At 43.4% G+C, this 21,713-nt stretch overlaps 1 long non-coding RNA gene and 2 pseudogenes across 1 annotated transcript; 1 reads left to right on the forward strand and 2 right to left on the reverse strand.

The window, feature by feature from the left end:
* Positions 1 to 5,330: 5,330 nt before the first annotated feature.
* On the reverse strand, positions 5,331 to 5,474 carry LOC146964280 (U1 spliceosomal RNA; annotated as a pseudogene).
* A 441-nt stretch (positions 5,475 to 5,915) lies between these two features.
* On the reverse strand, positions 5,916 to 6,053 carry LOC146964281 (U1 spliceosomal RNA; annotated as a pseudogene).
* Positions 6,054 to 20,109: 14,056 nt separating this feature from the next.
* Positions 20,110 to 21,398, forward strand: LOC146964282 (uncharacterized). Its single transcript, XR_015034731.1, has 2 exons — positions 20,110 to 20,321; positions 20,622 to 21,398. It is a non-coding gene; the product is annotated as an uncharacterized LOC146964282 (long non-coding RNA).
* The last annotated feature ends 315 nt before the right edge of the window (positions 21,399 to 21,713 follow it).

The raw sequence follows: 21,713 nt of genomic DNA on the forward strand, positions 1-21,713 counted from the left end.
TCTCCTGAAGCAGAGCCTGAAACAGGATCCTGGCATAGGTTCTTTTTTTTTTTTTTAACTTTATTTTTTCACGTTTTTTTGCACAAAACATAGGTAGCATCAGTATAATAGACAAAAATAGGTATGGCTACAATATGATGTGGCTAAATAGTACAAATGCTTGCCAAGTTGTGCCCTTATAAACACAAAAGAAACATCAAAAAGAAAAAGAAAAAACAAAAGCATATGCACATATACTGTACGTCTAAACACGTGTTATCTCGAGTACACATGTTCGCTTACAACCATGTGACTAAATAATCCATGTAAACACTTATTCCGATCATTACTTCCTTTCCCACTAGCGCGACACGGCTGTACACGGTTCTACTCGGTTCTTATTTATTTAGCCTATTCATTTTTGAGATGGTAGCGTCCCTCCAGGATGGGGGGGTGACTCCCTCCCTCAGGGTGTAATTGAAGCTTTTATGTAGTATTGGTATTAATTGTTCCCTCAGTGATTTATACCATTCTCCTGGAAATCCGTCAGTCCCTGGAGACTTAGAAGACTTCAGGGAGGAGATCGCCTTGTCAATTTCTTCGGATGATATTTCTTTTGTTAATTTTTCATATTGCAATTTCTGGCATAGGTTCTTGTGGAGTCCAGGTGCTGGAGGATGTAGTGACGGGCCAAGTTTACTGCAATGCCGACAGACTTGTTGGCTCTGTAGGCAAACTGCACGGGGTTAGTGATGGCTTTCAGGTGTAAAAGCACAGAGGTCAGGACAAGAGGTATGAAGTCGTTAAGTCCTTTGGTCCTTGGCTTCTTGGCTTGTATAGGTAATGTCCAGTTATAGCAGATTGGTCCTCACAACTAAGGGTTTAATAGGCTTGTGTATGTGTATGAGTAATGTCCAGTTATAGCAGGTTGGTCCTCATAACTAAGGGTTTGATAGGCTTGTGTATGTGTATGAGTAATGTCCAGTTATAGCAGGTTGGTCCTCATAACTAAGGGTTTGATAGGCTTGTGTATGTGTATGAGTGATGTCCAGTTATAGCAGGTTGGTCCTCACAACTAAGGGTTTAATAGGCTTGTGTATGTGTATGAGTAATGTCCAGTTATAGCAGGTTGGTCCTCATAACTAAGGGTTTGATAGGCTTGTGTATGTGTATGAGTGATGTCCAGTTATAGCAGGTTGGTCCTCATAACTAAGGGTTTGATAGGCTTGTGTATGTGTATGAGTGATGTCCAGTTATAGCAGGTTGGTCCTCACAACTAAGGGTTTGATAGGCTTGTGTATGTGTATGAGTGATGTCCAGTTATAGCAGGTTGGTCCTCACAACTAAGGGTTTGATAGGCTTGTGTATGTGTATGAGTGATGTCCAGTTATAGCAGGTTGGTCCTCACAACTAAGGGTTTGATAGGCTTGTGTATGTGTATGAATAATGTCTCGATATACCAGGATGGTCCTCCTAAGTCATATTCATGTCTGGAAACGCCTCCTCCCGCCCCGTCCTCACAGTCCTGTAGAATGTCAGGCCTTCATATCTCCAGATTCTTTTACTAGAATTGAATTCTGAATAGTGGGGAATTTTTCTAAATTCAGAAATACCAGCTTAATGTTTGTTACAGCTCTCTACAACCACAGGAAAGTGGTGCCTCCATAAACCATGGTATGAACTGGTATGGGAAAAAAGACCTTATAAACCACCCGTACCTGTGTGTGTGTGTGTGTGTGTGTGTGTGTGTGTGTGTGTGTGTGTGTGTGTGTGTGTGAGAGAGAGAGTGATCAGTGAGAGTGATCAGTGCCTGGAACAAGCTTGACCGCAGCATCCAGCAGTTTGACGGCCTTTACTCCGCACGCTGGGGGGTCATCCTTGGTGCAAATAAAAAATGGTTTTGTTATGTTATCAGGTCAAATTCAAAGACTGGCACAAAATGTGGGAATCTGGCCCCAATGGGCTCCTAAAGGAATACCTGAAGTGGCTAAAGGAGGATGACGAGAGGGGACTCTCCCACAAGGCAGCGTCATATAGGGACAAGTCCTGAATTTCCTGGAGTGGTGGGAGGGAGAGTCCCCTCAGCAGACTCTTTTTTTCCACAGCCGTCTGTTTTTCTGGAGACCAGTAGGTGTCTGGCGGTACAGTCTCCGCTGCCCCAGGCCCAATTGTCCTGCCAGAGACTATGAGACGGCTTTTCTGTACCGTTGTGGCTATGCAAAAACAGTCAGGCAAATATGTCAGCAGCTGGTATTCCATGCTGACGGAGGTCCTGGCCTGCAACGCCTGCAGGAAAGCTGCCACGGAGTCAGTAGACCACGCCATTGGCCGGACAGTGGGCTCTTGCCTTCCAGGTCCACCTGCAACACACATACACAACAGACAGACATTTTATTTGTCACATGCAAAGCTAAAACCAAGGCTAATAAACAGTGCACAGTGCAGTGAAATGCAGACAAACAAGTATGTTTACCATAATGGTGTGTGCCTACCTGCCCAATTACTTATATATCTGATAATAATTACAGAACAAAGGCATTCAGCCGACCTGTCGGGAGATGGCAGAGGCACAGCGGAGTGGTGCACCAACGTGGCCAATGAACAAGGACAGATCCTCACGTCTGTCCTAACCTCCACAAGATGAGGCCAATGGCTGAAGGCCTCATGTTGAGGTACATGAGAGCTGGAGAGGCACCTCCTGCTCTCTGCCACCGTCTGCCCACTTCAGTGAGCGGGCAGACGGTGGCATGCTCATCCGACTCGACATCTTCCACTGAATCCACAGGTTTGATGCAGCTGTTCAAAAAAAAGTTAAAAAAAGTAAAAATCTTTATTTGCCATTTGTGCATACACACAGGGATTTTTGTATGGTTGTTCCAGGTCAGGTGGAGAAACAAAAGAGAACACACAAAGATATACTCGACACAATGAAAACACTTTAAAAAGGCTCAAGCCTGGGATTAAAAAAAGGACAAGGGCATAACATTTCTAAAAAGGCCAGAGATCTATGTCTCTAAGTTAATAAATATAAGAATACATAAGTGTAAAGTGCCAAGTGCTACTGAGGTGGGTGCGTGTTGTGTTGCCATGTGCCCGGGTTATTTTGTGTTTGCTAAAAGTCTGACTGTAGCCGGGTACAAACTGTTGAAGAAGCGTGATCTGTGTGTGATGATGCTGTCTGGTCGTTTGTGTCTGAGATTGTATGTGCAGTGAGCTGGATGTTGTGTCTTTAATGATCCTCTGTGCTCGCTTTTGACAGAGCAGTGTGTAGATGGAGTTCATGGATGGAAGTTCAGTCCCTATGATCTGTTAGGACAGACCACCCAAATAAAAAAAATTGTTTTAGTGATTTTGTATTGAGGGGGAGGATTTTCTTTTCCTCTCCTGCATATTTATTTGCCTTTGTATTGTTTAAATACTTCCTATTCAAGGCAGCACTCTCTGCTGCTGTCTTTGCCTGCAACAGTGATGACATGGCACTACTGTTGCAGGCAATACGCACCGGGCACCCCACCAAGTATGATTCCCTGCCTGACAGTGGGCTTGTGGACATGCCCACTGTCCTTGTAGGTCGGCGCTGGGACCAGGACTGGACAGTGAGCTCTTCCCTTCCAGGTCCACCTGCAACACACATACACAACAGAGAGAGAGAGAGAGAGAGAGAGAGAGAGAGAGAGAGAGAGGCATTTTATTTGTCACATGCAAAGCTAAAACCAAGGCTAATAAACAGTGCAGTGAAATGCAGAAAAAACAAGATCATTACCATCATGCCTGGTATCCGTCCGACCACAACATCACACGCGACCCTCACCGAGGCTGCTGAGGAAAGCCTTCCTGAAACATCAATTGCATAAATTGCATAAAATCAATCAAAGGCTCCAATCTCCTCGCAAATCTAGGGAGGTGGGATAGTCTGGGAACATGGGAAGTGATGTTGCATGCTTTTTGTTTAAAGGAAAATAAGGGAAAATACCTGAAGGAAAGGCCACACATGAGCTGGCCTCAGGTGCAATATGCATAGGTCACATTGCCCCTCTGCGCTGCGTCCCCTCTGTGCTGCAGGGCCCCACTGGGCTGCGGGGCCCCACTGTGAACACACCATATAGAGCCCTGCAGCTCTTTGCAGCAGGTTTGACGCAACCGTTAGGACAGACCACCACCTCAAATATTTCCTCTGTTAAAAGGCACAGCAACCATCGACTGTGTCTGGGAAAACAGAACCGAAACATCTTGAATGTATTTAGGATCCACCAGGGCAAAACATATACACCATCACCAAATATGTCAGCCAGAACGCTTAAACTTTTTGTGCTTACTTACTTACTTACTTACTAGGAGATGCCAGTTAATCACCCCAACTCCATCGGAGGGCGATGGGGTACAGTGTTTGGGTCAACTGATCGTCACCCGGAAAATACAGTGGCAAATCCTTTAAGTGGCTGGTCGAAAATGATGTTTTGTCCTCTGGCTGGAGGACAAAAGGGGAGAAAGCAGATTGGGTACTTGTCTCCTCTGGTAGATCGTCTGAACCAGAGGTGTCAGGAACTATTTGGGGAAGTGGAGGAGGGAAACTACAGGCCTCCGGTTCCTGCTGGTGATTAACTCATTGGTTTGGAGTATCTGTTCCGCCATATACTGTGTTTACAGTACAGCCAGAACGCTTAAACTTTTTGTGCTTACTGTCAAATTATGTTTTGTCCTCTAGCTGGAGGACAAAAGGGGAGAAAGCACATGGTGTACCTGTCTCCTCTGGTAGATCGTCTTAACCGGCTGGTGATGAACTCATTGGTTTGGAGTTTCTGTTCTCACAGTCATCAGAACCGCTCAGCGCTCCTCACCATTACGCTCACGACGGAGCAACCATCGACCGTGTCTGGGAGAACCAGCAGAAACATCTTGGCATCTGAAACAAACAGGAGCATGGTTTTGTACTACTGCTATGTTATTAATATTCATCATAATAATAATAATAATTACTACCTTGCCTACACAATGACACAAATGAGGTGATTCTTTTCATACAAAAATGTATTATCCTTGTTGGCTAACTCTGGCCCACTTACAGTTTTTCTTTTAACTCTGTTGATTAGTGGTGCACTGTCCCCATGAAATAAACTAATAAATGAATGAAATGAAATGAAATGAAATTATCAGAACATCAATACAAGAATCTGACTAAATATGATGTTCAGTATCACTTATAAAATATAATTCCAAAAGAAATGTTTATTTCCCATGATCCACCATCATGCCATCTCATACATCTCCTTCCTGCTCTGTTGACAGCTTCACAGACTTCTGGGAAATATGCAAATAAGCCTGGCATCCACCCAATCACAACCTACTTTTGCCCTACAGTCTACATCCAACTTTGCACTCCATACTGCCCCATCGCCATTCGCGGCAGGGGTCAGCACAGCCGGTGTGCAATGGCTGAGCCTCGCCCTGGGTGAACCACCTTCTTGATCATGGTATCTCCCCTGCCAGGTAAGTATGAGTTGGAAGCCTCAGAGACTGGCGCCTCCTTCCCAGGCAGGGCCCCCAGGCTGACGGTGCTCAGACGGGGTGATTCCGGGGTGCGGCACCGTCAGCCCACATCCATCTGCTGCGGGGTGTGCTGAAGAGGATCGAGCCCTGCTGCGATTTGACTAGGACATGTGACATGCGCGTTTGTCTGCTCTGACCACTGTTCAAGCCCCCTGCCCAAACAAAAGCAAAAGAGCGCTCCGTTAGGGTCAGTCAAGCCCACCTCCATCCGATGCGGGCTGCCTTGAAGAGGATCAGGCCCTGCTGCAAGCCCACCTCCATCCGATGCGGGCTGCCTTGAAGAGGATCAGGCCCTGCTGCAATTTTGACTGGGACAAGCAAACTGAAAGAAAAGACCGAGTCAGTCTGCCTGCTTCCGGGGCCCTTTGTTTTGCCTTCAACACAACCATCAGGGGAGAGCGCGAACGCAGTCCCCCACTACCAGAAATTATGCAGTCGAGATTCCCACATTTGGGGAATTCGCAGGGGTCAGCACAGCCGGTGTGCAATGGCTGAGCCTCGCCCTGGGTGAACCACTTTTTCACTTTTTAGACAACTTTATTGATACCAATCAAAAAGGGAACAAAGTACATATAGATTCATTCAAAATACAATTCTGCCTTACAATAAGTTACAAAATTTAACAATACCAAAAAAAATAAGTGTATCATCACATCTCTGTAATAGTACAAATTACAAGTGTTACATATGTCATTTAATCATAACATCAATTAAGAAATTCATCTTTAAAAATTTCAGGGATTTCTTCCATTTTCCACAACTTCCTAACCTCGTATTCTTCATATTTGAGTCTATCCATCATTATATAATCTTTAACCCTTGCTATTGCTACCTTTATTACCGACTCGGTTGAGATCTGAAAATATTTAAAAGCTGCAAGATTGCGACATTTCCAAGTACTTTCTTTAACACAATTTATAAGTAGCCACCACCTTGTTATTCTATCACTTCCGTCAGTGTTAAGATTTCCATACAAGACATCTCTAACAGTTGGAGATCTAAAAAGTGCTGCTAACCAATGATTTAATGTTTCCCACACTGCTTCTGATGCCGGGCATGACCAGAAACGGTGGGTCACATCTTCCACATCATTGCAATATTTTATTGGACATGTAGAATTCTTTGTACCACCTCTCTTTTTTAAGAAGGCTCTTGTGGGGATACAGTTTTGAACTATTTTCCACGCCAAATCTTTATGATCATTAAGTAAACACGTTGAATTTATATTTTGCCAGACTTTAATACATTGCTTTTCTGGTAATGTACCCACTGGTACCAGACCTTGGTTGAGTGTTGACAGATTCTCTTCTACTTTCATTCTAGTTATTTTACAGCCAGTTATTTCCTTTAGTTTAGCAGCTTTAAAGAGAGTCAAAACTTTCTCATATATGGTTGGTCTGCTTTCTGCATAAGGAATGCAAAGAGAGATTTTTCTACCTAATCTTCTGAGTATCGTTCCCCCCACCCAGAGAATGGCAAAATGGTGCCATAGACTTGTATTATTAAGAATGGCATTCAAAATTGGCGTTAAAAACAAAGCATCAAGTTTAACTTTAAGGTCTGGGACAGCCTTCCCTCCTTTTGTTAAAGGTTTATACATAATTTCTCTTTTTACATATTCTTGTTGAGAGCTCCAGATAAATTGGAACATGGTGCGTCTCAAGGATCCAACAAAGGATTGTGGTACTGGTAGTGTGGCTGCAAGGGAGGTTAATGAGGCCAACACCTCTGCTTTTATTACAAGGACTTTCCCAGTAAGTGTCAACTCTCTTTCCTCCCACTGTAGTAGTTTCCCTTTGATAGCAGGTAGTCTATTTTCCCAATTTACAGTTTCCATATTTTTCCCAATTTCCACCCCCAATATCTTTATCCTCTCTGTTTTTTCTATTAGATCTATGTTAGGGTTTTTTTCTGGCCAATTAAGATAGAGGATTTCGCTTTTGGTCTTGTTCAATCTGGCTCTAGAAGCCAGGTGAAATTGTTCACACCACTGGAGCACTTTGACCATTGAGTTATTATTAGTACACAGGATAGTTACATCATCCATGTACAGGGAAATGTTGGCCTCCTTTCCATTACTACCTGGTACAGGAAGGCCTTGAATTTTTTGGTCTGATCTAATTCCACAGGCTAAGGGCTCCATAGCTAAGACGAACAGGCACACTGATAGCGGGCAGCCTTGCCTAACTCCTGACTGGATCTTAATAGGTTCTGTATATAAACCATTTATGTTGACTTTACTAAAGCAGTCAAAATACAATAGATTAATCCATGCTCTTAACTGTGGGGGAAAACCTAATCTTATTAACACCTCTCTTATGTACTTGTGACTCAGCCTATCAAAGGCTTTTTCCAGATCCAAACCAGCAATACATAAAGGTACATTACGATCTATAGCATAAAGGTAAGAGTCTCTAATTAAAGCAAGGCTGTCACTCATACAGTGGGTACTAGTTTCATTTGGACGTTTCCCTCACGTAACGCGTGATTCACGCGTTGCGTGAAATTGTAGGTCACACTGTAGCCACTAGGTGGAAGCATCGTACTGAGATGCAGCTCAAAAGATTTTGGGGTAATTCCACGTTTGACCACAACGTAGCTGCAATGGAGAGTGGCGCTGTTCATAGGCCATAGGTACTTCATTTGCAGCTGTGGTCGAGAGAGCTAGAGAGTGAATGGAGAGAGGGACCGCTACGCCGGTCAATCAGATCAATGTTGTTGTTTTTATTGTTTCACAGTGGTTACAGTAGCCTACGTTCAACAGGATCAGTGGTTCTCAGCCTTTTGGGGGTCCCCTGCATATCTTTGATCTCTCCTGTAGCCTGGCTGGGTGGCTCCAAGTTTGAGGAGCGCAGGGTCGATTGATACACTTTTCATTAAACGTCTTTTTCAAAGATGATGTTATGTACACAAACATTTGTATCATGTGATCAACAACTCACATGTGTATTCTCTTAGTTACAAGTGTAATTTAACACATATGTTGGATGATCGCGATGTTTTATAACTTTGAACATAAGTTGACATTTGTCTCAAACGCCCCACCTATGCGGGTCGTTAGAGACACAGAGGAGGGACGGTTGAAACAGCGTTTTAAACAGAAACTACTGTCATTACTCTCGTTTTTATGCAGCATATCAGACAACATACTAGTGTACTCGTCATTGCCAAAATGTCACATAATTTCTCACAATATAAATAGGTCACATAAATATTTTTGTCCCGTGCGTAATTGTCAGGATCCGCATTTCGATTAAACTCGCCTTTCTTCTTTTGTACGAGTTGTTGGACGACTGCATTTTCATTTTCATTTCATTTCATTTTCCCCTCACTTTGCTGAATATCTGTTGATTCATGTCATAAACACGTTTTGTTCATTAAAAATATCTGGTGTTTATTAAAAATATGTTGTTCATTCAAATCGGTTGTTGTTCATTGCAAAACAATAGGGTATTAATTTGGTGATTTATATACATATTTTGATCGCGCAGTGTGACCACAATCACTACGCACGGTGGCGTGAGGGACATTTGAAACAGCTGTATCAATCGTCCCTGCAGCGACTACTGACACTTCAACCTGCATCCAAACATTTAGCATACTGTATCTGTCGGGTGCTGTCTCTTATCCGGTACAAAGTGGGAGATGACAGAACTACTTTAATCGAGGGAAAGCTACATTGTTGCGAGTTGACTCCGGCCGGCGTGTGCACGTGCACTAAACCTGTGAATATTATCGTTTGTCCCGGACTCCCGGTCATAGTTATCTCAAGGAAATTTAAATCGAATGCAACTGGACTTGGTTATTTGTCTAGGAAGACGTTTCACCTCTTATCCTCTTGGATTACAAGTTACAGTTGCATTCGATTTAAATTTCCTTGAGATAAGTGCACACTGTTTCTGCTGTCAATTCGGTCATAGTTCATTTGTAACGTGTTTTCTTCATTCTTCATTAGGCTAATGTTAACACTAGAACCACCCAGATGGTCTCACACGGACGTTTGTGTTTTTCTTACGTAAATGACTTTGTTTACATTAAAACTACAGGTCTCTCAGTCCGTGACTTTTCCATGTGTGATGGTTTCTGAAGCTTACGACTTACACAAATGAAACATTCGATTTCTGGGCATTTATAGCCTACCTCGGGCCGACAATAGCTTATTTTTTCTTCAATTATTGTTTTCATCAGTTATATTTATCATAATATGCCCAATTCGGGAGGGAGAGAGGGGGAGAGAGTGCCGCGGTCACATTACATAATGTAACAGTTTCCAGAAAAATACAAAACAGGATATTTATTCATGTTACCATCTGTTTAGGTAGATAAAGGTCTCAGTCACATTTGAATAAAAATAATGCAATTAGGCTAAATATCATAGGATCTTTTTTTTTAAAGATAAGCCTATTTTATTTTTAGTTCCATAATTCAGAGATGATTTTCACTTAACGAAATGAAACGAAACAATGAAGCCTACAGTTTTGTCCTCCGGCTTATGAAAAGTGTGAGGAGAGGTAGCTACTGTAAGAACCGGTTTTTCTACGCTGACTGAACAGCTGTGTGAAGTTCTGTGGGGGGCAGGGCTGTAGCCTACTTGAGTGAAGTATCCACAAGCACACCTATTGATCAGAGATAAATTAAGGTGCTAATGTGTCGCTGATGTGTCTATTAAGCTGGTCCTACAGACCGCTGCATATAAACCACACTGTAGCGATTTTCACCTAGCCTCGCTTTCAATAAAACACACACTAGCATTCTATAGCCTAATTGCAATCAGTGAAATATATGAAATGAATATAAAACACAATTTAAATATGAGAGTTGCTGTTGCTCTAGTTTAATAGCGCTGCAGCTGCATTTGCCGTGCGCCCCTGTCTGTATGTGAACCTGTGTCTGTCTATGTGCGGGCAGAGATCAGAGATGGGTTTTTTTTTAATAACCATATATGGTCAGCACGTGCATAATTAAGTAGCCATGTGCTCTGTGCAGCGGCAACAAAGTAACAACAAAGACAACGGGCGGAATGATGCTTCGGCGGACCTGCCCTCGCTTTTGAGGTCGGTTGTGAGAAAAATGCCTGCTGTCCATCCAGACAACTGTGTTTTTTTAAAGCACCCTTGCATTACACAAACACACACAAACACACACATACGGTATATATAGCCGCACATATAGGCTATAGCCTATCAGTGATCATAATAATGATGATAAGAGAAAATGCATTGTTCACTAAAACTGCACGTTGGCATCCCAGACTGAAATAAAATCTTTGCTTACAGTGAGAGCTGCTCTACTAAGTGAACTATACCTTTCTTGCGTTACTAATGTTATTGTGTCTCGAGTGTTTCAGAGTCGGCCGGCTGTAAACCAGCTGACCCCGACTGACTTTTTTTTTTTGCGGTCACATCAGCACGGCTGCATCTTCGGTCGCGGCTGCTGTGGTATTTGCCCATATTGCCCTATGGCCAGTCCGTCCCTGCCACTGGTTGTTTGTGTTGTCTGTCAAAACATGGATGAATGAAACCTATATCCACACATCTTGTAGCCTATTTCTATCGAGGGAAAGTTATTTCAGGATATCCTGTTTTATCGCCCAGCCCGAAAGTGACATAGGCTATTGCCCGTTCATTCATGAGAAATCATCCAGCTACACTCTCAGTCAAACAAGGTGGGGAATGAACACTACTGTACAGTAGTTGGCTCATTTTAAAAACACACCGGCAGCATCGCCCACTGAGTTAATTAACTGCTGTGTAGAAAACCACGCTGTGGTCCATAATCGCGGTGCAGATGGGTGTGTTTGGAGCTGACAAGAGGATCGATAAAAGAGAGTGAGACGTATAGCTGCCGTCGTTACATTTTTCTCATTGAAAAACTATACTGTATTATTATTATTATTATATTGCATTCCCCATTCGTGTTCACTGCTCCGTGCTGCTGTCTTATAGAGGCGATCTGCTGCTCACAGATGCCACCTGGCGGTTGTTTGGGCACATTGCAGCTTCTGGTGAAAACACAATTACTCCTCCACAAAAAATCCGCGTGAGCCTCCCGTGACTCACGCGTGAATCTCGCGTGAAACCGTCCAAATGAAACTAGTACCCACTGTAGATCGTCCTGGGACAGCACAGGTCTGTTCGACTCCAACTATTTTTTCCATCACCCCCTGCATACGTAGAAAAAAAACTTTTGCAAGAATCTTGCGATCCACCCCAAGTAAGGTAAGTGGTCGCCAATTTTTTATATCTTTTTTGTCTCCTTTTTTAAATAACAGAGAAATGGTGCCTTCCCTCAGTGAAGGTGGCAGTATTCCCAGGCACAGACTTTCATTATACATTTCTAAAAGAGGAAGCTTTAGTTCTGACCAGAACGTGAAGTAAAATTCTTTTGGTAGCCCATCTGCCCCTGGAGTCTTATTATTTTGCATACTGTTTATTGCATTTGTTAATTCTTCTACAGATAGTTTGCTGTCAAGCTTTTTTTCCCATTCTTTAACATTTCCATTTACTTTTGAGAAAAGGTTTTCTGTGGCTGTTTCATCTGGATCTTCGTCTGTGTAGAGGTCAGAATAAAAGGAGTGTACAAAGGTAAGTATTTTTTCTATATTTGTCAAATCTTGCTCTTCTTTGTCTTTTAAAACATCTATGAAATTTTTTGGTTTTGCCATCTTTTTAAAAAAATATCTTGAACATTTTTCATTATTCTCCAAGTGTTGGACTCTACTTCGGATTAGTAATCCTCGGCTGGTCTTATCTGAAAGACGTGACATTTCCCTCTTTAATTGGGAAATATCTTCAGCAACCTCAAAACCAGCATGAGCCATTGTAAAGAAACGTTGTAGTTTTGCCTGAAGTTTTTTCAGCTTATATTGTCTCATTTTGGCCTTTCTTTTGCCCACCTCTATAAAATAAGTTTTTATTCGTATCTTCACATCCTCCCACCATTCTCCCACAGAGTTGAACAAAGGCTTAAGTGAGTCCCATTGAGTTAATTTCGTTTTAAGATTATTGATCACTTTTTCATCTTGGAGCAGAGATAAATTAAGTTTCCATGACCCTTTACCTCGTTTTGTATTTCCCTTTAACAGGAGAGAACATTCAATCTTTACATGGTCAGAAAAAAAAGCTGGAGTTGCTGCTGCATTGGCTACTTGCAGCCCTCTTGATGTCAGCAGGAAGTCTATTCTGGAGTGTGTTCTGCCATTGGACCAAGTATATCCTGGGGAATTCAGGTTTTTGGAACGGTAAGTATCTACTAGTTTAAAATCTTTAATAATGTTATTAAGAATTTCTGAGCTGGAATCTAGCTTTACACTGGAGGTGGTTAGTTTATCTTTTTTGCCCAATAAGCAGTTGAAATCACCTCCCAGTATTATCTCCCTGCTGCATAACAAAAGAGGTTGTAATACTTTTAGAGTGTTAAGTCGTTCTTGAAGTTCCACCGGGGCATAGATGTTGATTATTCTGAGATTAATGTTGTATAATGAAATGTCCACACAGAGAATTCTTCCATCTATTATCCGTTGAATCTTCTGAACGTTATAGTTCAATCCTCTAAATAATATTGCCACTCCGGATGATCTATTTTTGTTGTCTCCAGACCAGATTGATGGGCCATATGGCCATTTTTTCTCAAAATCTTTATATCTCTCTTTATATGATAGGTTACATTCTTGAAGTAGGTAGATGTCATTACCTTCTGAATAGAGAAAGTTAAGAGCAGACATACACTTTATCGGGTCATTTAGACCTCTTGTATTGAGAGATGCGACAGATAGTAATGTCATGAAGAGACAATATAAGATATTCTTAAGATTCATTTAAATACATACATGAGAAAAAAGACTCTAGTTTTATCTGTTCTTCTTCTTCTTCTTTTTCTTATGTTTTCCTGCCTCATTTTCATCTTGTGACATATGTTTAATCAGTGTTGTTGCTGAGAAGGCAACAACATCTTTCTGCTCCAAGAATGGGTTTGCTGAAGGGGGGAAGCTAGACCAATCAACCAGGGAAGAAACAGGTGAGAGAGATGGAGAAGATTCACCTGATGAAGTAGGTTCTTGGGGCCGTTTTTTTGAAGGGGAACCAGCTGCACTCAATCCCAATCCCAAGGTGGTAATCACAGATGCTTGTGAGGATTGATGAGTTCCTTTGGCTTGCTCCATGGAGGACTGAGGGCTGGGGTCTGACATTGGGTCCGGTCGTTCCAACCTCAGGGGGGCTGGGGCCTGTCCACTGGAGAATGGTTGTGGGGGGCATGCTTGTGGGATGTTAGCCATCAGATTGTCCAGAAGATTCCCCACGTCTTGAAGTGTCATTGGCGTTGCTTTGTTCTTGGGGGCCAATGTCAAGGGAGACTTGGTCTTCTGTAGCGGAGGGGGGCAGGCGGGGGGAAAGAAAGGAGGGGGAGGAGGGGGGAGGGGTGGGAGGTTGGGGTCGGAGAGGGGGGGTGGGTTGGATGGTTCCTCGTTTTCATCAGATGCCAGAGCGCTCCAATCTAAGGCCTGAGTACTGTCTTGTGTTTCCTCTTCCGACTCTTTGTCGGCTTCTTCAATTGTCTGTTGGTTCGCTATATCTGAAGGTTCCACAATGGTATCTGGAATGAGTAGCTGGCTATCATCAGGTTCTTCTATGGCGTGTTCTTGATTTGTGAGCATTATTTGTCCTACCAACTCTGTTGGAGTAAGCTTGTGGGCAATCTCTGAAGCGATGAGCAGTTGAGGAGCAAAGGTTACATTTGACTGGAACCTTGCATTGAGCTGTTGTATGGTCTGAGGCTTTACAGTTTCTGCAGATGGCCATGGTACAGGCAGCAGCCAGGTGGTCTTGGCTGCCACATTTTCTGCATTCCTTTGGCTGCCCAGGATAAAAGACATATCCTCTCAGGGCTCCTAGCTGGATGGTATTTGGGAGATGTTGGAGGATCCCTTCCTTTCTTAATAGACGGACTTGAAAACGTCGAGAACCAGTTTTGATTCCATCAATGTCGACCACTTCTGTGCCATGAATCACTTCACAGTATCGTGTCATCCATGTCCAAACATCTTGATTTCTTACTTTCTCAGAATAGATGATAACATTAACTGTTTTCAGGTCTCTCTCTGCCAGAGGTGTAATGTTAATCTTCTTGAAACATGGCACTGACCTTTTCTTCTGTTCAAACTTTTCCAGGCAATTTTCCAGGTGTTGACCAGTGGTGAATATCACTTCAAAGATCTTCTTTCCAGGATATGCGAAGATGTATTCCAGCTGGTTTGTAGAGAATCCAAGTTCTTTTTGAAGAATTTGTCAGCTGAACTGCAATCTGTCCATCTGCAGATCATCGAGAAGGTCAAAACGGACAGCATTTCTTCTCGGAGCTTGGTTTGGTGCTGAAGCCATGATGATCTTCCGACTCAACTGGGTGCAGGGTGTGGAGTTCTGCGAAGAACATGCCACGCCCCATACACCGCACGACTGTGACTATATTCATACACTGGCTAGAGAAAGACACCAGAATCTTCTTGATCATGGTATCTCCCCTGCCAGGTAAGTATGAGTTGGAAGCCTCAGAGACTGGCGCCTCCTTCCCAGGCAGGGCCCCCAGGCTGACGGTGCTCAGACGGGGTGATTCCGGGGTGCGGCACCGTCAGCCCACATCCATCTGCTGCGGGGTGTGCTGAAGAGGATCGAGCCCTGCTGCGATTTGACTAGGACATGTGACATGCGCGTTTGTCTGCTCTGACCACTGTTCAAGCCCCCTGCCCAAACAAAAGCAAAAGAGCGCTCCGTTAGGGTCAGTCAAGCCCACCTCCATCCGATGCGGGCTGACTTGAAGAGGATCAGGCCCTGCTGCAATTTTGACTGGGACAAGCAAACTGAAAGAAAAGACCGAGTCAGTCTGCCTGCTTCCGGGGCCCTTTGTTTTGCCTTCAACACAACCATCAGGGGAGAGCGCGAACGCAGTCCCCCACTACCAGAAATTATGCAGTCGAGATTCCCACATTTGGGGAATTCGCAGATGTCCTCCCAACCGACGTGCACAGTAGGCTCGTTCGAGATGAACTGCGCCTCGCCTGGACGGTCGGCGAGAGCAGGCGGCAGCAGCAGGGGGTGGTGACAGAAAGCTGCAGTCAAGTCGGACAGTTTCCAGCCGCCGTCAATACAAACAGGAAGTCACCAAAGTATATATTTCTTATGCTGTACTGCAATTTTCCAATAAATAACCAATATATTTCTCAGGATATAAGTTTGATTCAGTGTGAATATTTTTTTAAGCAGTAGCCTACAACATGAGATTCATATAATCTAGCATTATACAACAACACGTAGTGTTTGCAGTCCTAACTAAGAGCCAATCAGCTCATGATCTGGTGCGTTTCCATCATGCCCTGAGGCTTGCAGGCGGTTGCAGTCGGTGGAAAGCAACTGCGGCGCCTGGCTTTAAAAGCTGCGGCCGCCTTGATCTCGTGAGGTTATCGTTGCAGGCGCGTGCATGACGTCAGAGCAAGTCGGGATCAAGTCGGACACAAATCTAACCGGCATGCATTGTGCGCTGGTCACCGGCGATCGATTCTGCGCACGCCTGGCTCATCTTGAACGCACCTGTTGACTGTAGACTGTAGACTCTAACGGCCTCTCATTGGACCAGAGTCTACAGTTGTCTACAGTTTGGGCCAATCCCGACGCCCGTCTGTCTACAGTTGTCTACAGTCTACAGTCTGGCCAATCAGGGCGCAGCTGAATCTCTGACAGGAAGCCGACCGGTAGAGAGCGGAGAAAAACTCGAGAGCTTCGATTTATTCCGGTAAAGTGCACATATTTGCATGGAAAACATATATATAGATTGTATTTTATCATTTTAAAGTGGATAAACTAACTAAATAAGAAAAAAAAGAGACTAGTTTCACGCCGACGTGTTTGTGTGAATGACGAGCGTCAGTTACGTTACCGATACGTTAACTTGGCTCATTCCCAGATGTCATTTAGATATTATATATTATTATCATTATATATAATTTTTAATCAACACCTTGTTTAAAATAACACTAACAGATGTTAACGGCTAGCTGGGTTAACTATCTTTTCTCAGAACACAGCCCAGCATTGCAATCGACATTGCAATCGAATATGTATGAATGAATGAATGAATGAATGAATGAATGAATGAAAGTGCATATATCATTCACATGTATGAAATAAAGCATGCATGCCATGCTTTATTTCATACATGTGAATGATATATATCACATTTGGTCAATACAAGGCTTTGTATGTTTGAAAAGGAGTAGAAAGAAGCATTAGCTTAGTCCTACTACCCCCTTCTCCATAGAAGAAGAAGAAAAATACTTAATTCATCCCCCTGGAGGGACATTCAAATTGCAATAACCTAAAATGATATGATATAAATGCCAAGTAAACGTGTATAGCCTTACAAATGGCATTGTGCATTTTGATGGCAGCAGGAATGAAGGGTTTCCTGAATCTTTCTGCCCTGCAGGTCAGGGAGATGAGCCTGTCACTGTGGCTGCTCCTCTGACCTGTGAGAGTCCTGTGTGTTTTATTCTGAAGAAAATCCCCCCCAAAAAAACTTTTGTAAAGCCTCAAAATCTTCCACCCCTAAAGAACTTTCTGGACAGACATTTGAGACTTTCTCTGACTTCCAGAAGGCAGTGGACAAACTCCTTGGATGTCAGTCACAGTCTTCCGAGTCTGAGCAGCTTGCATTATAGTAGTTGTAGGTTGTTTATACTGTTTAAGATTGTATTCAAGTGTTGATCTTGCACTTAAATTGCTAGGCTGATTGCACTGGTCAGTCTGTAGATTTGAGCTGTTTTGTTGCCATTTTCCTGTCCTGCCTGACATACTAAGTAATGCCTTTGTGCGGGACCGGCGCGGCCTCCCCCACGTAATGGGGACCCGGGCAGACCAGACTTAGGTGTCGGAGGTGGAAAAGAGAGCGCAAAGCGTTGAGTGCCAAAAATAACAGGCTTTTTATTTTACACGCAAAAGCTGTACAAAAACACTCAATATGAGGGCAAAGGTAAGCAAACCAAAATGCACATGGAGCATAGCCTCGCAGCAGACTACCTCCACTCAGAGCTCCAGAGAGCTGAATGAAGCTCCCTTAAATACAGCAGCCTACCAAGGCTAATTGGGGCAAACCATTAATGAGGGGAACACCAATAACATAATGGCCCACAACTGCCCCTTTAACACCACCAATATACAATATAATACACCATACCTACTCTCTCCTTTACACACTTCATATAATGTACACAAATATACCACAGCTTTGTACAATAATTAATCACATCATACACATACAAAATCAAACACCCCTGGGCACCATGGGCTATGCCCACCCGGGCCCCCGCTCGATAAAGCCCGCCCCTGCAGCGGCGCGCGCTTCCACTGAGGAGCTGGGAGATGTGCAGGTGAGTGTGTGAGCGTGTATGAGAGTATGTGCTGGACCAGCGTCTTTAACTGTGAATGGATGAAGTATGGGACGAGCAGTGGGTACCTCACTTCACGCCAGGATGATTGTATGGAGAGAAACTGTTACAGGTGAGTTGTAGGTGTGGTGAAGGCGAATCGCAGCGCACCGCGCTCCCGACGCCGGCACACGGCTCACGCCGCACATGTTTACAAACACAACAAACACATGATTAATATAAACATAAACACCATACCGACGTCCCGGTTTCCCTTAAAGGAGTGCGTGTGTAAGTGTGTGTGTGTGTGGGAATGTCCACCCAGAGTCTTTCTCTCTGCCTCGTGGGAGACGCCAGACAATGGCGTCCACCCCCAGGTGACGGTGAGAAAGGGGAGGGGGTTGCTCACCTTCTCACAGCCTTGTTTGTTTGTTTTCTTCTCATCTTGTGTTGCAGGTGGGGCGGGAGGGCTGCGTGCATCTGTGGAAAAACCTCGACAACATCCCAGAAAAACCTCGACAACATCCCAGTTCCTGGGAGGCTAGAGGCTGCGTGCATCTGTGGAAAAACCTCAACAACATCCCAGTTCCTGGGAGGCTAGAGGCTGCGTGCATCTGTGGAAAAACCTCAACAACATCCCAGAAAAACCTCGACAACATCCCAGAAAAACCTCAACAACATCCCAGTTCCTGGCTGAAAGATGGTTGTTGATGCCATGCCATGTAAAGCCCTTTGAGACAAACTGTTTGTAAAAACGGGCTATACAAATAAAATTGCCTTGCCTTGCACTTTAGTGATCTCATCTACAGTAGCAGTGTGCTTTATTAATGTGTGCGTACACTATGTGTACATGTGAATGTGCAGATGTATGAGTACCATGTGCTCGCTATATGCATGTGTGGTTTTAGATGCAGCTGTGTCAGCACTTGACAAGTTTCCTGTCAAGGACTAATAAAGTATATCTTAATTACTACCACCAATCAATAAATGCATCATTGGTAGTTTTTATCCAATTTTATTAACCAATAAAGAGATTTTAACAACAGAAACAAGAGTCTTTTGAAGAGGAGAGCGCACACCTGCGTTGATGAGGTGCTCACAAACAAAAAATGAACAAAGGAAAAAGAGGAGAATGTGGCACACTCCGTAGCCGTGTGTTGTTACAATGTTTTAAAAGGGGGAACAAATTAATGAGGGGGGGTGTGTCCACAGCTGGGCCTGATTGGCGTGGAGGTGTGGACCCGCACACAAGAAAAAAAAAGGCAGAGTATTTTCATTGAGAAAAATTAAACAAAAACATCCAATACTGCCAAGATACACTACACAGTCTCACGAGAAAAGAGTGCATAGTTTAACAGGGACCACAATATAAAAAATATTAATTAACAAGGCTAAGGTGCGCAGTGGTATCCGCCACTGAACATTTACAACAATTGTATTGTATTGTTATGCAATTTTTTTTTTTTTTTTACTTCTGCGCTGTAAAGCACTTTGGTTGACCGTGACAGGTCTTTTAAACGTGCTATATAAATAAAGGTGAACACCATGTAGACGGATGAGTGAAGGCCTCCATGGGATAAATATAACTCTGAGCGGAACCAAAAGGAGCCATGGAAAACATCTGGGTCTTGACATCTGTAAAACATACGGGGAAAGCAATGAGATTACCCCTTTAATGGGGATTTGTTTTGTTTTTTTTGGCGAATACCTCTGCGCACCTTAGCCTTGTTAGTTTTTATATTGTGTTAAACTGCACAGTGTTGGGTCGATAACTATAAATATGTATACTATTAATCTGTAGCTGTATTCTCTTACTGTACCCGTTTATTCATGTGATGTTGTTCTCACTGCCTGTCGTCGGGCTCTTTTCTCGTGAGACTGTGTAGTGTATATTGGCAGTATTGGATGTTTTTGTTTATAATAATTTTTCTCAATGAAAATACTCTACACTCTACGCTCTAGAATTTAAAAAGTTCACTGGACCGGAGTCTACAGTTTGGGCCAATCGCGACGCCCGTCTGTCTACAGTTGTCTACAGTCTACAGTCTGGCCAATCAGGGCGCCGCTGCATCTCTGACGGGGAGCCGATCGGTAGAGAGCGGAGAAAAACTCGAGAGCTTCGATGTATTCCGGTAAAGTGCACATATTTGCATGGAAAACATATATGTAACCCACATGGTTACTAAACCCATTTTTGTAGTTTAGATGTAGTACCCCCGTTTCCCCACTTGGTGGCGCAGCACCCCTGCGAGTAATCACCGACGCATTGAACGTGCCCCCGAACGTGACCTGTGCATGATCACAGTGTGCACCGTCCGCCATCTTAGATCAAGCTGAGACACCGAGCAGAGCGGTCGCACATGAACCGAGCTGAAGAAACGGGGTATGTAAAGTGAACAAAACCACGCTAAAACATCAGTAACTCTCGGGGCGGGGTTTGGTTCAGTTGGTGGAGCACCCGCCCCATGTGTTGGGGCTGTGGTCCTCGCTGCAGGCGGCCCCGGTTCGGGTCCCGCGTCGGACGGCCCTGTCCTGCGTGTCGTTCCCCCCGTCTCTGCCTCCCATTTCCTGTCGCGCTCTCAACTGTCCTATCAAATAAAGGCATGAAAAGCCAAAAAATATACTTTAAAAAAAAACATCAGTAACTCTCGAGCAAAACCTTCATAAGTCTTCTGTTTATCAGGCAGAGTCGTTACGAGCGTGTGTGAAGGAGCGGGAGGCTGAGTTTATCGTGTTAAGTGTCCCTGAGAACTCCGGTAAGAAAATGCTAAGTTGCTGAGCAAGCCTCAGGCTAGTTGTTGCTATTAGCATGATAAGATAAAGTTCCTGTGACTGAAATATGTTCATAAAAACCAGTCGGAGTCCATGCTAAGTTCATGCTATGTTTCGTTAATGTTTTAAACCTACTCTGGTACCTGCTGTATCATTGTGTATATTGAAAACGAGCTGTAAAAAGATCGCTAACAACCTAGCGCGAAGCTAATGCTAGTCGCCGCTATGCTAATTCTGGGTGTTACCTGCTAAAGGTGATATGAATGCTAATTGTGAAGCTATCTAAGCTAATGTGTGCTAGCTGGTTAAGCTAATGAGCCTTTACTGTGACTTGAGATGAGAAATGGAGACATCTATGGTACAGAAATGTGGTTAAATGATACCGGGTCATGCTAATTATTTTTCCGGTCATTGAGATGAATGTATTCAGTGTTTTTGCACTAGTGATGGTTTAATATGTATTCTGTTAAAAAGAATTTATCCTGTTTAGAGTTTATACTGTAACTTTATGGTTAAAAACAGATAAAAAGCTATGGTTAAAAGATAAATATTGTGTTAAAAATGTAAATTCTGATTTATTGAGCTGTTTTTAAATATAAATAGAGCTTTATTGAAATAAATAAGGTGATTTATGTTGAATTATAAGTTCATGGTAAATAATAGTCATGGTAAAAGTACTTATACTGTACTGTAAAAAATATGCAGTCTCATTTAAAGCATTTAAATGCAGAGTATCCTTTATTTGGGTATTTATGTGAAAGAATTAGAGTGAAAAGTGAAAGTAGAAAGATGTCAATTGAATAGAAAGTAATGATTATTTGTTCTACACTCTCTGTGTAGACTGGTTTTTGTTCGACGGATTAAGACTTCGGATCCAGAATTCCGAGCCAAGGGTTCGGTGGCGAGCCAATCCAGCGAGAGAAAGATTCAGACGGAGCGGGTCCCAGCCTGGCCAGCTGTGAACCCAATCCGAGGAGCCCCGACATCGATTCACTTCACACAG

This window comes from Trachurus japonicus, chromosome 22 (genome assembly GCF_045865225.1).
Source record: "Trachurus japonicus isolate A0001 chromosome 22, Traja_1.0".
Lineage (NCBI taxonomy): Eukaryota > Metazoa > Chordata > Actinopteri > Carangiformes > Carangidae > Trachurus > Trachurus japonicus.